This window comes from Patiria miniata, unplaced genomic scaffold, assembly GCF_015706575.1.
Source record: "Patiria miniata isolate m_02_andy unplaced genomic scaffold, ASM1570657v1 HiC_scaffold_20, whole genome shotgun sequence".
Taxonomy (NCBI): Eukaryota; Metazoa; Echinodermata; class Asteroidea; order Valvatida; family Asterinidae; genus Patiria; species Patiria miniata.
In genome coordinates this window covers 9,624,959-9,636,136 of record NW_024037059.1, presented here as the reverse complement: position 1 = coordinate 9,636,136, position 11,178 = coordinate 9,624,959, and the positions used below count along the sequence as shown (strand labels likewise).

General features: G+C 43.0%; 1 long non-coding RNA gene across 3 annotated transcripts; it reads right to left on the bottom strand.

Annotated features, from left to right (window-relative positions):
• Positions 1-954: 954 nt before the first annotated feature.
• On the bottom strand, positions 955-8,313 carry LOC119728614. 3 transcript variants are annotated; one of them, XR_005271088.1, is made up of 5 exons: positions 8,274-8,307; positions 3,503-3,603; positions 2,321-2,457; positions 1,172-1,308; positions 955-1,065 (listed from the first exon to the last, which is right to left on the bottom strand). It is a non-coding gene; the product is annotated as an uncharacterized LOC119728614 (long non-coding RNA). The 3 variants fall into 3 exon arrangements; XR_005271087.1 differs by lacking the exon at positions 955-1,065 and having other exon boundaries at positions 1,072-1,308; XR_005271089.1 differs by lacking the exons at positions 955-1,065; positions 3,503-3,603 and having other exon boundaries at positions 1,072-1,308; positions 8,274-8,313.
• Between the last annotated feature and the right edge of the window lie 2,865 nt (positions 8,314-11,178).

Genomic DNA, 11,178 nt, shown 5'->3' with positions numbered 1-11,178 from the left:
ATAGAAATTCTCACTTGAATTTTTGGAATATTATATTTACTTTTCCCTTTTATGGAGGGGGTGGGGTGTAGGGGTGGGGTTCAATATGACAAGCAAATATCATCAAGGGTGGAGAATGTTTTTCATAGTCATGGCAGGTTTTACTTAGCACTCGAGATTTCAATTGACACCCCCCCCCCCTTTGAATTCCACCACCACCACCACCCATGCACCACAATCATATATGAAATAAAATCAAAGTGTGAACAATTCTGTCCTCAACATTTTCACAGTTAAATTGAAGGGGGCATTTGAATGTTTTACCATCACAATCTTGCAACTGAACATCTTAGGATGTATTTCAAAAAGATGAATTGCTAAGAGTTCCACAATTGAAAAGTGACCTTGACAACACATAGAAACAAATAAGGTAATTGCCCCCCGGGATACAACAGCCTTTCCAAGTGGCATAAGGACACATGCACTGACTGACGTATCTTGTGACCTTCACTTGGAAAATGAGTTCTCAGAAGTACCCAAGTAAAATGCTGAGAAATTGTATATAAGTCTGATTTAGTATTGGGATGACCATATCATTTGAAGCAACCTTATGAAAAACATTCAACAAGACTGAAATTATTTTCTTGCACGATGGGTCGAGTTAGACGAGGAATTTTCAAAATGAAAAAAACTTGGTTCAAACCAAAGCATGAGCTGTCTCCAAAAAAAATGTAGTGTGCTGAAGACCTGGAACTCCCCAAGTATGTTAGACCAACTTATGAGCAGCTTGAACTAGCTGTTCCCACAGATGAGCGAGGGTTTCTCAGCCAGCCACTGCCAACAGCCGAGGCCAAGTGCAGAAATGTAATGTTGCTCCGACCAAAATCTGCAGAAATTACTCCAGTTGACAAGCTCCAGCCCAAGAGTGGAAAACCCGAGCACAAAATAGGGCACTCCCAACCCAAGAGTGGAACAAATCACCAAGGAGGATACCGTTTCGTGAACATCCAGTCAGCTGTACAGCTAGGAGCACAGGCTGTACTTGACCATCAAAGATCGCATCCTGAGTGTGACGGTCATCCTGAACTAATGACAGAGGCAGAGGAGTGCAGAGGTTTAGCCGTATCTGAAGCAATGTACTGCCAAAAATGTGGATTCACAACACAGAGACAAAAACTTTACACCGAAATACCTCAAAATGGACCTGGACGACAGACTGCTACTCCCAACATGGCATTCCGGGTGGGACTCTACAATACTGGCATCGCAGCTGCAGGTGCTCGGAGGCTCTTGACTGCTATGGACACGACTGTTCCCTCAACCAAAGGACTGCAAAAAATTGCAAACAAATGTGGTCAAATAATAACTCGGGAGAACATGGACGACATGGCTGCAAAGAGGAAAATTGTAAAAGATGTCCATGAGATGCAGGGATTTCAAAAGGAGAGTCCAATTGCTGTTGAGACAATACAACAATCCGCTCAGACACTCTAGGAAAAAAAAGTCTCTTTGTGCCTGCCACACAAACCAGAGACACGGTGTGTGAAAATGTGACATCTTCAAAATATGTCATCATGTTCCATCACGAAAACAAACTGTGCAAAAGCAGAGAAATGAGGCGAGCCAAAGGAGAACCAACAAAGTGCCCTAACCACGCAGGATGTACAGCGACACGCCCCCCTCACTTCAACATGGGAAACGAGCGAGAAGGGGGACTACGATGTGCTGAAAAACTTTTGAAATGCAAAGAGCCCCTGCAAGTCAACAGTGTCACCACTGATGCAGATGGAGGTCTGGCAGCAGGCTTGAACACACAGATGAAAACTAGAACTGGTTTTGAAACTGTACAACAACTTGATCCGTCGCATTTGAACAAATCGCTATGCTCTGCCATCAGTCGGGCAAAATTCAGTTCAGATATGTTCCCCGGCAGAAGTGCCAGACTAAGAAAACAACTGCAAAATCGTTTTGCTGATGATGTTAGTCATAGGACACAGGCCGAGGCCATTGCAATTCTTAAAAAATCTGATGGGCAACTTGATAAAATGAAAACCATGGCAGCTAAGGCTTCAAATGCTATCCCCAAATGCTATATGGGGGATCACAGTCTATGCAAAAATGTTCCCAAATTTGCAATGGTAATTATGGCTTCCCATATATGTCACGCAGCACTAGGGGCAAACTAAATTTATCCACCAAGGATGAGCTCCTTCTAAAGACAATTTTAGAAAAGCGAGTGGGACACGAGGCATTGGAAAAAAACGAAGTACGGCATGAGTACGCAGAAGACAGAATCTGTAAATCATGCCTTTGGGATGACCAACCCCAAAGGATCGCTAACCTTTTCAAAGAACGCTGCAGCTAGAGATCACAGCGCCATTCATCTCGTTAATAACAGGCACGCCAATTCAATCATCAAGAAATGCCAAGCAGTTGGATGTCCCATAACCAGTGGCTCCACTGCAGCTAGTGCTCTTGCTGAAATGGAAAAAAAACCCAGAAATATCATAAGAAACGCGCAAAGTCACAGAAATATAGGAAACGACGAGCACAATGCCGTGGTGAGAGATTCCATGCGTACTAATACTACACAGACCATGTATAAGAAAGGACAATTAAATCCAAGGCCTAATCATGAATTCCTGCAAAAAGACAATGAACCGCAGCCAAATATCTACTACGAACACAATTACTGTAAAATGTTCTTGTAAACAAAAAATGGCAGTTCCACTGGGTTTGGTTTAGTTAGGGTTAGGTTTCAAATTAGGGTTACGTTCCGATTCTAGGGTTAGCCTTAGCTAGGGTTACCCTCCGCTAGGGTTACCCTCTGCTAGGGTTACCCTCCGCTAGGGCTACCCTCCGCTAGGGTTACCCTCCGCTAGGGTTACCCTCCGCTAGGGTTACCCTCCGCTAGGGTTAGCCCTCGCTAGGGTTACGCTTGGTTAGGGTTAAGGTTGGATTTGGAGCTAGGGTTAGCCAGTTACATAGTCTGAATATCAGCTTACATTATGTGCACATGCATTTTGGGTGTTGCCCGTGCCCCGTACAAGCCTTCTGTTTGTGGCACTTTTTCCTCGCATTGTTTACGGCGTGTGGTTCCAGGGAGAGGTGGTCGAAATTAACGCACAAGGAATTGTGGCAAAGAATTGTTAAATTCTTGGTGTGTACGATATAAGCCATCCTGTGTACACTCATCCTTGTTCGTGATTTCCATCCAGGAATATGGACATTCATCCGTCCATAATTTCCACCTCTCCCCTTGGCCTTTTTGGTGCTGCCCACCCACAGCCAGCAGCCTGTGGATGGCTTAAAACGAGATTTCTTCTTGAGTTTGGCAGCCATTTTGCCACACCAGACTTCAATGTTATCTGCCTCCATTTTGTTCATTCAGACTATGGAATCTCATTGGCTTACCAGTTTGTTCTTTTGTAGAAATTAACAATCATTTCACAAAGTCATGTTGCAAATTTTGTTCACTAAACCAATGTATATAATTATCATGTGTTTTTAAACGTTTCTGTACCTTTTTGAGAGGTTTTGCCAGCAATAAAATGTCCCTGATGTGTCACAACCAAGAAAACTGTCTCCCGATTGCTTGATCTCGTCTCTTTAGCACTGCTACAACTAACGTAAACAAGAGAAGCCATTTTTAAATCCCCGCCAGCATCAATGTGCGGACGAAGCCATGTTGGAAATACAGGGTGCACTGAACCAATTGAAGCCCCATTGAAAACAGTGTAAAATCAACAAAGTTCAGGGCCAAATAACATGCACGTCGACATCACTTGGGTTTCTCAAACAAAAATTAAATTATTGTCTTGTCCTTCATCTGCCTATTTCTTTTCAATTTTTGGTGGGTTAGCCAATTACATCTTTTAATATTCACACCAAAACGGGGCACGAGGTTGGGCCGTTTCTCATTCTTGTCTTTTTATGGGATGTATGATAAAATTGGAGTACGAGGGGCTCTGCGAGCTGATGAATCTTTTTGAAAACATTGTATTTGCAACCAGCTAGGGAAGATTTCCGTTTCTTTAATAAGACTTAGAAGCACTGGTATGGATACCTGTGTAAGTATACGACTAAACTGCCTAGAGCGTATTTGTTAAGGTTTTTTTCTTTTTTTGGAAATTCAATACGCATATAGGGAGTAACATCAGTTCCACTGCTGGGTTGCGATGATGGGTGGGTTACAACTTGTCAAACATACCTCGCCAGTGGGCCCATTAGATTGGTGATAACCGGAGAGCGGGAGTTTAAAAAAACTCATCCGTTGTTTAGGCCACACAGGGACTGGTTTGTGTACATGTGGTTTTTGTTTCTAGTTCACTTAATGATTTGATTTATACCAGTGATAATATGCCGTCCCACCTGTTTTTTCTTTTTTTGTGTGTCGGGGGAAACCAGTGCATATTTTCTGTGCCCTTTTTACGCACTTCATCAGTCACCCTTTGTTTAATTCTTTTATACGTATTTACTTTAATGCTAATGATGGTTAAGAATATTTTACGCGTTAGCATTACTTGTAATGATAGATTAAGTGGATTCCTTATTTTTTATTTTTATTTCGAAATCCATGCCTAAATGACCATTATGTTAGTTCTGTTCTTCAAGAAATTCCAATAGGACTTGTACGTTCTCCTCATCCAAGTTTTTTTTCTTGGTTGGATGGTGGAGATGGGTTAATCCTTGATCGGACCAGGCCATCTTTTATGGTTTTTTTGTCGTTTGTATGCCAGGATGGGTTGGGTCGCAAAGAGTGCACTGAGAAAATCATTATCGCTGATCAGATTCCAGTGTTTCAGAAGGGCCTGCTTAAGAGCTGGGTGTTTAATTTGTGGGTTGTAGGGTAAACCAAAGACCAGCGGGATATTCTTTTCGGTTTTTGCACAGTTTTTAGAGTTCACGCGAGTTTCGCCTTTTTGGGGAAGAAGGGCTAAGTCTTCTTGGTTGTATCCGCGTTTTTGAAGTTTGTCTTTGAAGAATTCATCCTTCTCCTCAAATTATTTTGAGTGTGTGCATATACGGTCATATCTCATTAATTCTCCCTTAATCAAACTGCCAAACACTGACTCAGGGTGGGCTGAATCTCGAGCAAGATACTGAAAGGTATCAGTTTTTTTGGTTGCTACTCGAGTATCCAGTTTCCCTTCTTTTTTGAACCGTTCGCCTTTGTAGATGACGAGGTCGAGGAAGGTGACTTGACTGTTTGAAATCTCTGACGTGAACTTGAGCGTGGGATGAATTTGGTTTAGAGTTTGGACGAGGTCACCGGCTTGGTCTTCGTTACCGTTAATTATTATTAAGACGTCGTCCCTGTATCTCATGTAACTCACAATTGAAGGATTGTGTGGGAGAATAATTTCTTTTCATATTTGAACAGGGTTATATCGCATATTTCTGGACTGCATTCGCATCCCATAGCCACGCCAATTTTCTGTCTGAAGAACTTCCCATTGAATTCAAATACGTTTCAATGCATGATAAGTTCCAGGAGACAGCGAGCGTGTTCTCTTGTAGGTTTGGGTATTGCGTACAGACTGTTATCGGCAACTTCAAGTGCATCGCAAACTGATTCAATTGCCTCATCTTGAGGGCAGTTCGTATACATGGACACAATATCCAATGTGATCAATAGGCTATCCTGCTTCAATGTCACGTTGTTTAGTTTTTCAAGCACATGCCCGGAATCGCGTGTATATGTGCTTTGTCGTTTGACAATCGGAAGCAGAAAAAAGTCTATGTATTTTGAAATTGATTGAGTCGGACCTCCGCAACCACTAATAATAGGCCTCCCCACAAACCGTGTACAAACTGTACGACATAGCAATTTGCAACACTTTCACCGCACGGCACGCATGTCATAAATACAGTACAGGTACATGAAGAATGAAGGCACCACCTATTGCCAAGAAAGATAGTCATGCGATGGGCGACGGCACGACGCGATGGCATGACACGACGGGCGACGGCACGACGCGACGGGCAATGTGTGCGTCGCCTCTTCAAGCAGTCTACTTAGAAGCGCCGAGGTAACAGGCAACGGCACGACGTGACGGGCGACGACACGACGCGACGGACGACGCGACGTGTGAAGGTGCGTCGCTTCCTCATGCAGTGTACGTGCTTAGAAACGGTAATTTAAGAGGCGACGGCACGACGCGACGGGTGACGGCACGGGCGACGGCACGACGCGACGGACGACGCGACGGTACGACACGACGTGAAAGCACGACGCGACGCAGATTTGGCGTCTATAGATAAGATAAGATAAGATTGAACTTTATTATCCCTCAGGAGGGAAATTAAAATGGCTTGACAAAGAACGGGTTATAAAAACATACAATCATTAATTATGATATAAACAAAAAAGATGTAAACATGCAATGTAGTTACCACAAACTTATAAATCCAGAAATTACATGTAAAAAACAAACTACTACATATAATACACATATTTCATTACATTAATGAGGAATCAGTGGCAGCCAAACGACAGTTCATCGTTCCAGTTGGTCATTGTACCATTTGATAGCTGCTGGAACGAATGAACTGCCGTATCGCCGTGTCCTGATCCTTCGTTGTAAAAAGCGATTACTTCTGGAGTTCGTTTGGAAGTCAGCATGCAATGGGTGATGTGAGTCGGAGAGAACTGTCATAGTTTTATTGCACATAAGAGACTTGTATAATGCCTCTGGATACTCTTGTTGTATACCAATAGCTTTACTGGCTTGCTTAACTATTCTGTCTAGCTTAATCCGATCCTGGCACCTCATATTTCCGTAAAAACAAACAAGACAAAATGTGAGAATACTCTGTACAATGGACTTGTAAAACAGTTGTAAAATAGTTTTATCAACGTGAAAAGACTTGAGTTTGCGCAGAAAAAACAAACGTTGTTGCAGCTTGTTATATTTTGATTTGGTACATGCGTCAAATTTCAGTTGGTCATCAATTTCAGTTCCCAAGTATTTGTATACAGACACTGCTTCCACACATTTGCCTTTAATAATAGCTGGTGTAATTGGAGATTTCTTTTTCCTAAAATCAATCACCATCTCTTTGGTTTTGTTGATATTGATTTCTAGATAGTTATCATCACACCACTGAGTAAATTGTGCCACCTCACCAGTAAAACAATCTCGAGATTCTTGTTTGCCATCCAGAAAGCCAACAATAGCTGCGTCATCGGCATACTTAATTATCCTATGTGATGTTTCCAGAGTAGTGAGATCATTTGTATACAAAGTGTACAGGACAGGTGACAGAACACCATACGTTTGTGCTATATAACTCTTCCTTATATTATAAACGAATCCGACGGTGGTGTGGTTTAATCCGTGATCGAAGCCTGTGAAAATAGACATGCTCGGAGAACTTTAGCCCCATAAATGTGGCCAAGTTACTGGACTACCTCCGTAAATAAAGGCCGCACTTGGAACATCAGTACAAAAACATGTAGAACTTCGTCAAATTTTGATTTTCACATTTTGGCTTAGTTTGTAGTTTAATTTTGCTTTAGAAGCACTCACCTTTATAGGCTAATCAGAAAGTGTTGCCTTTTTTCAGATGTCTATTTTTCGTGAAATTTCCAGATTCGTTTGCACACGTTTGCGTATCAAAATTTCAACATGAAAGTTCTACATGTACATGTACTTGGTTCTTCTCCTAAGGACTTCCACAAGGGAGTATAACTAGGAGGCCAGAAACACCGGGGCAAACCCTTAATTCTCTTAGCGATAAGTGTTACTGGGTTCTTTTACGTGCATTGGGCCTTATACAACACACGGGACCTCCGGCTTTAGGTCCCATCCGAAGGACAAAGCAACAATGGTTAAGTGCCTTGCTCAAGGGCACAAGTGTCCGGGACTGGATGGAAAGATGAGTTTTTTTGCCGGGCCCGCCGTATCGTGCGCGCAATGGCTGGTCAACGTGGCTGTCCGGCGGTGCACGGTGTGACATCGTTTTTGCCACTGGCAACGGCTTTTAGTTTCAGGCAAAAAACAAAACAACAGTTCTGCTTCTGGATGCGATGGCATTCGAAAATAGGGTAGGAATGTACATGTAGGGAAATTTTCTTTTTTGGCCATTTTTTTGTTTGTTTATGATCATATGCAGGCGTCTGCGTGTCTGGGTCTGTTTTTTTTTCTCCTTTTCTCCTTTTTTCTCCTTTTTTTTTGGCGCCGACGCCATCTTTAAACTGTTGAAAGTTGTGTTATTGAAGAATCAATGCTTTCAAACATAAGGTTTGGACAATGTGTATTTTAGAAAAGATTTGTATTAAAGATACGTACCCCTTTCGTCCCTTTACAACCCCAGATACAGGGGTTTTTTTAGCAAAAAAAACGAGGCTGCCATAATCCATAACGTACAGGCATCGCGCAGTTTTGAATATTTGTACGTGACGTTACGTGCAAAGCACGCGAGCGACCTAGCACCCAGCGTGCAATTTTCGAAATGCGCGCGCAGCACGCTGTGAATATCCATTCAGCGTCATTTACGTCATCATCACAGCCAGGGGATAGTGTAAGGAACGAGCACGCGCCCCTGGAGTCGAGGCTGGGGATGGGGCAAAGTGGGGATGGGGCGAAGTGGGGATGGGGCAAAGTGACTGTAAAGTGAATTCATTGTGTTGTGCGTTTGCTCCGAGCATTTATACCTCAAGCCAAGGGCCGTGAACCTAAGCTTGTACCTGATGCCTTGTACTAGATCAAACTCCTGAACAGTTCACCGGAACACCAGGGACTAAACTAGAAGTTGACGAGAGTGTATTGATGCCTAGCCCGACTGCGTCTGGCCGTACAGCACTATCGAAAGCTCTGTAGTACGGCCAGACGCTCAATACTTTCCCACAGACTGAATTTTTTTCACTCTGATATAGCGATTTTGCTACAGATTTTTATCGAGATTATATCTTCATCAAGGACAAAAATTTCCAAAGTTAAGGTTCTTAGTCGTAGAGCAACTCATACCTTTTCGAAAAAACGTTGTTTGGTCTCAATATTTTCATCCATCTGGCCAAAAGACGACTTTCAGTCATCATCTTCCACAAATATCGTCCCGAAAATGTCCTTCATGCGACCGCGTTGTAATGTATGCATTATGCGGGCGCACTTGGGCAAGATAATGAATATACATTATTTAGTTCATGACCTCGTGTTTATATGGCCAGTCGCGCCGCGCGCCCGACAAACTATGATGCATATTCATTATGCATCAAGCATCAAGCACGCCCGCATAATGCATACATTACAACGCGGCCGCCATTTTGAAATCGCATGGGAGGACATTTTCAGGACGATATTTGTGGGAAATGATGACTGAAAGTCGTCTTTTGGCCAGATGGATGAAAATATTGGGACCAAAGAACGTTTTTTCAAAAAGGTATGAGTTCCTCTACGATTAGGTACCTTAACTTTGGATATCTCTGCCCTGGACGAGAAGATAATCTCGATCTCAATCTGTAGCAAAATCGCTACATCAGAGTGAAAAAAAATCAGTCTGTGGGGACGCATTGAGCGTCTGGCCGTACTAGTACAGAGCTTGCGATAGTAGTTTTAGTAGTAGGCTACTGTACGGCCAGACGCAGTCGGGCTAGACAGACTGTTTCGTACCAAAGGCTGATAGTTATGGTACGAAACAGTCCGTCCAGATAATTTTGAATTTATTGCATAAATAATGCATTATACATAAATAAATAAATAAGCCTAAATAAGCCGAAAACTGAATTATGTAATAATAATGAATATAGGCCTAGGCCTATGAATAATTTTTATAATTTATTTTTCCATGTAGTTTATTAAAATCATTCTTACAATATTAACGTCAAGTCCACCGTGTAGGGTTTAGTTTATGCAAGATTACTTCTGAAATCAGAAGGCTTCTCTCCGTAATGCAAGACAAAAATCGGTCAAAGTACTAAGTGCGCGAAAAATGGTCAGACGAGGCCGGCTAAAGCTTAAACTTTTAAAGGGATCTGTGGTGCACGCACATGTGGGTAGCATAAAATGGCACGACAGTAGAGCGCGTGATGAATATGCATGACTATGACGTCACTCTTTCTACTGTCGCGCCGCCACCCTCTAGTGTCGTCCCACTTACCGATGATAATCAAGTGGGACGACACTAGAGGAGGCGGCGCGACAGTAGAAAGAGGACTTGTTAAATGTGATATCATCGGTAAGTGGGACGACACTAGAGGGTGGCGGCGCGACAGTAGAAAGAGGACTTGTTAAATGTGATATCGTCGGTGTGCGGGACGACACTAGAGGGTGGCGGCGCGACAGTAGAAAGAGGACTTGTTAAATGTGATATCGTCGGTAAGTGGGACGACACTAGAGGGTGGCGGCGCGACAGTAGAAAGAGGACTTGTTAAATGTGATATCGTCGGTAAGTGGGACGACACTAGAGGGTGGCGGCGCGACAGTAGAAAGAGGACTTGTTAAATGTGATATCGTCGGTAAGTGGGACGACACTAGAGGTGGCGGCGCGACAGTAGAAAGAGGACTTGTTAAATGTGATATCATCGGTGGGATGCAGCACATACAGTGTGCATCTACATGTATATCTATCAGTACCGTGCGTGATATATTACTCATGAGCTTCTAGTGACGTCATAGTCATGCATATTCATCACGCGCTCTACTGTCGTGCCATTTTATGCTACCGCACATGTGACGCAAGCTGGATGGATCAAAATCTTAATCACCGTTGAGGGAGCACTTTTGTCAAATTTGCTAATCGCGAATGTACACGTAATTCAAGTCAATTCGTGAGTAGTAAACGAAGTGGGTAGTGTCGGGTCTAACGTTAGTCTTCATTAAGTTCCTATTCATAAATCGTTTTTGTTAACGTGTGTTTATACTGTTATTTTTTTGGTATAATTTGGACATGCTAGTTGGGCAATAGTTGTACAAATTATTCACCTTTCTACATTGGGGGCCTACTAGTACTGGGATATAACACGAACCACGATGACGATGCTGATGTTCCAAGTTCTATTTCAATGCCAGTGCCGTGTATCATATGCATGGATATTTGTTGTGCTGTTTTGCGTGATGGCTATCGCTGGAGACCAAACGTCTTCGGAAGGAAGCACTGGACTTCATTCTCGAGTGAAGTTGTCAGGTGAGCCTTGGAGATATGTGTAGCCTAGCCCCACTAGTGTGGCCGCGGTATGCTGCGCTGAACTACTCCTAG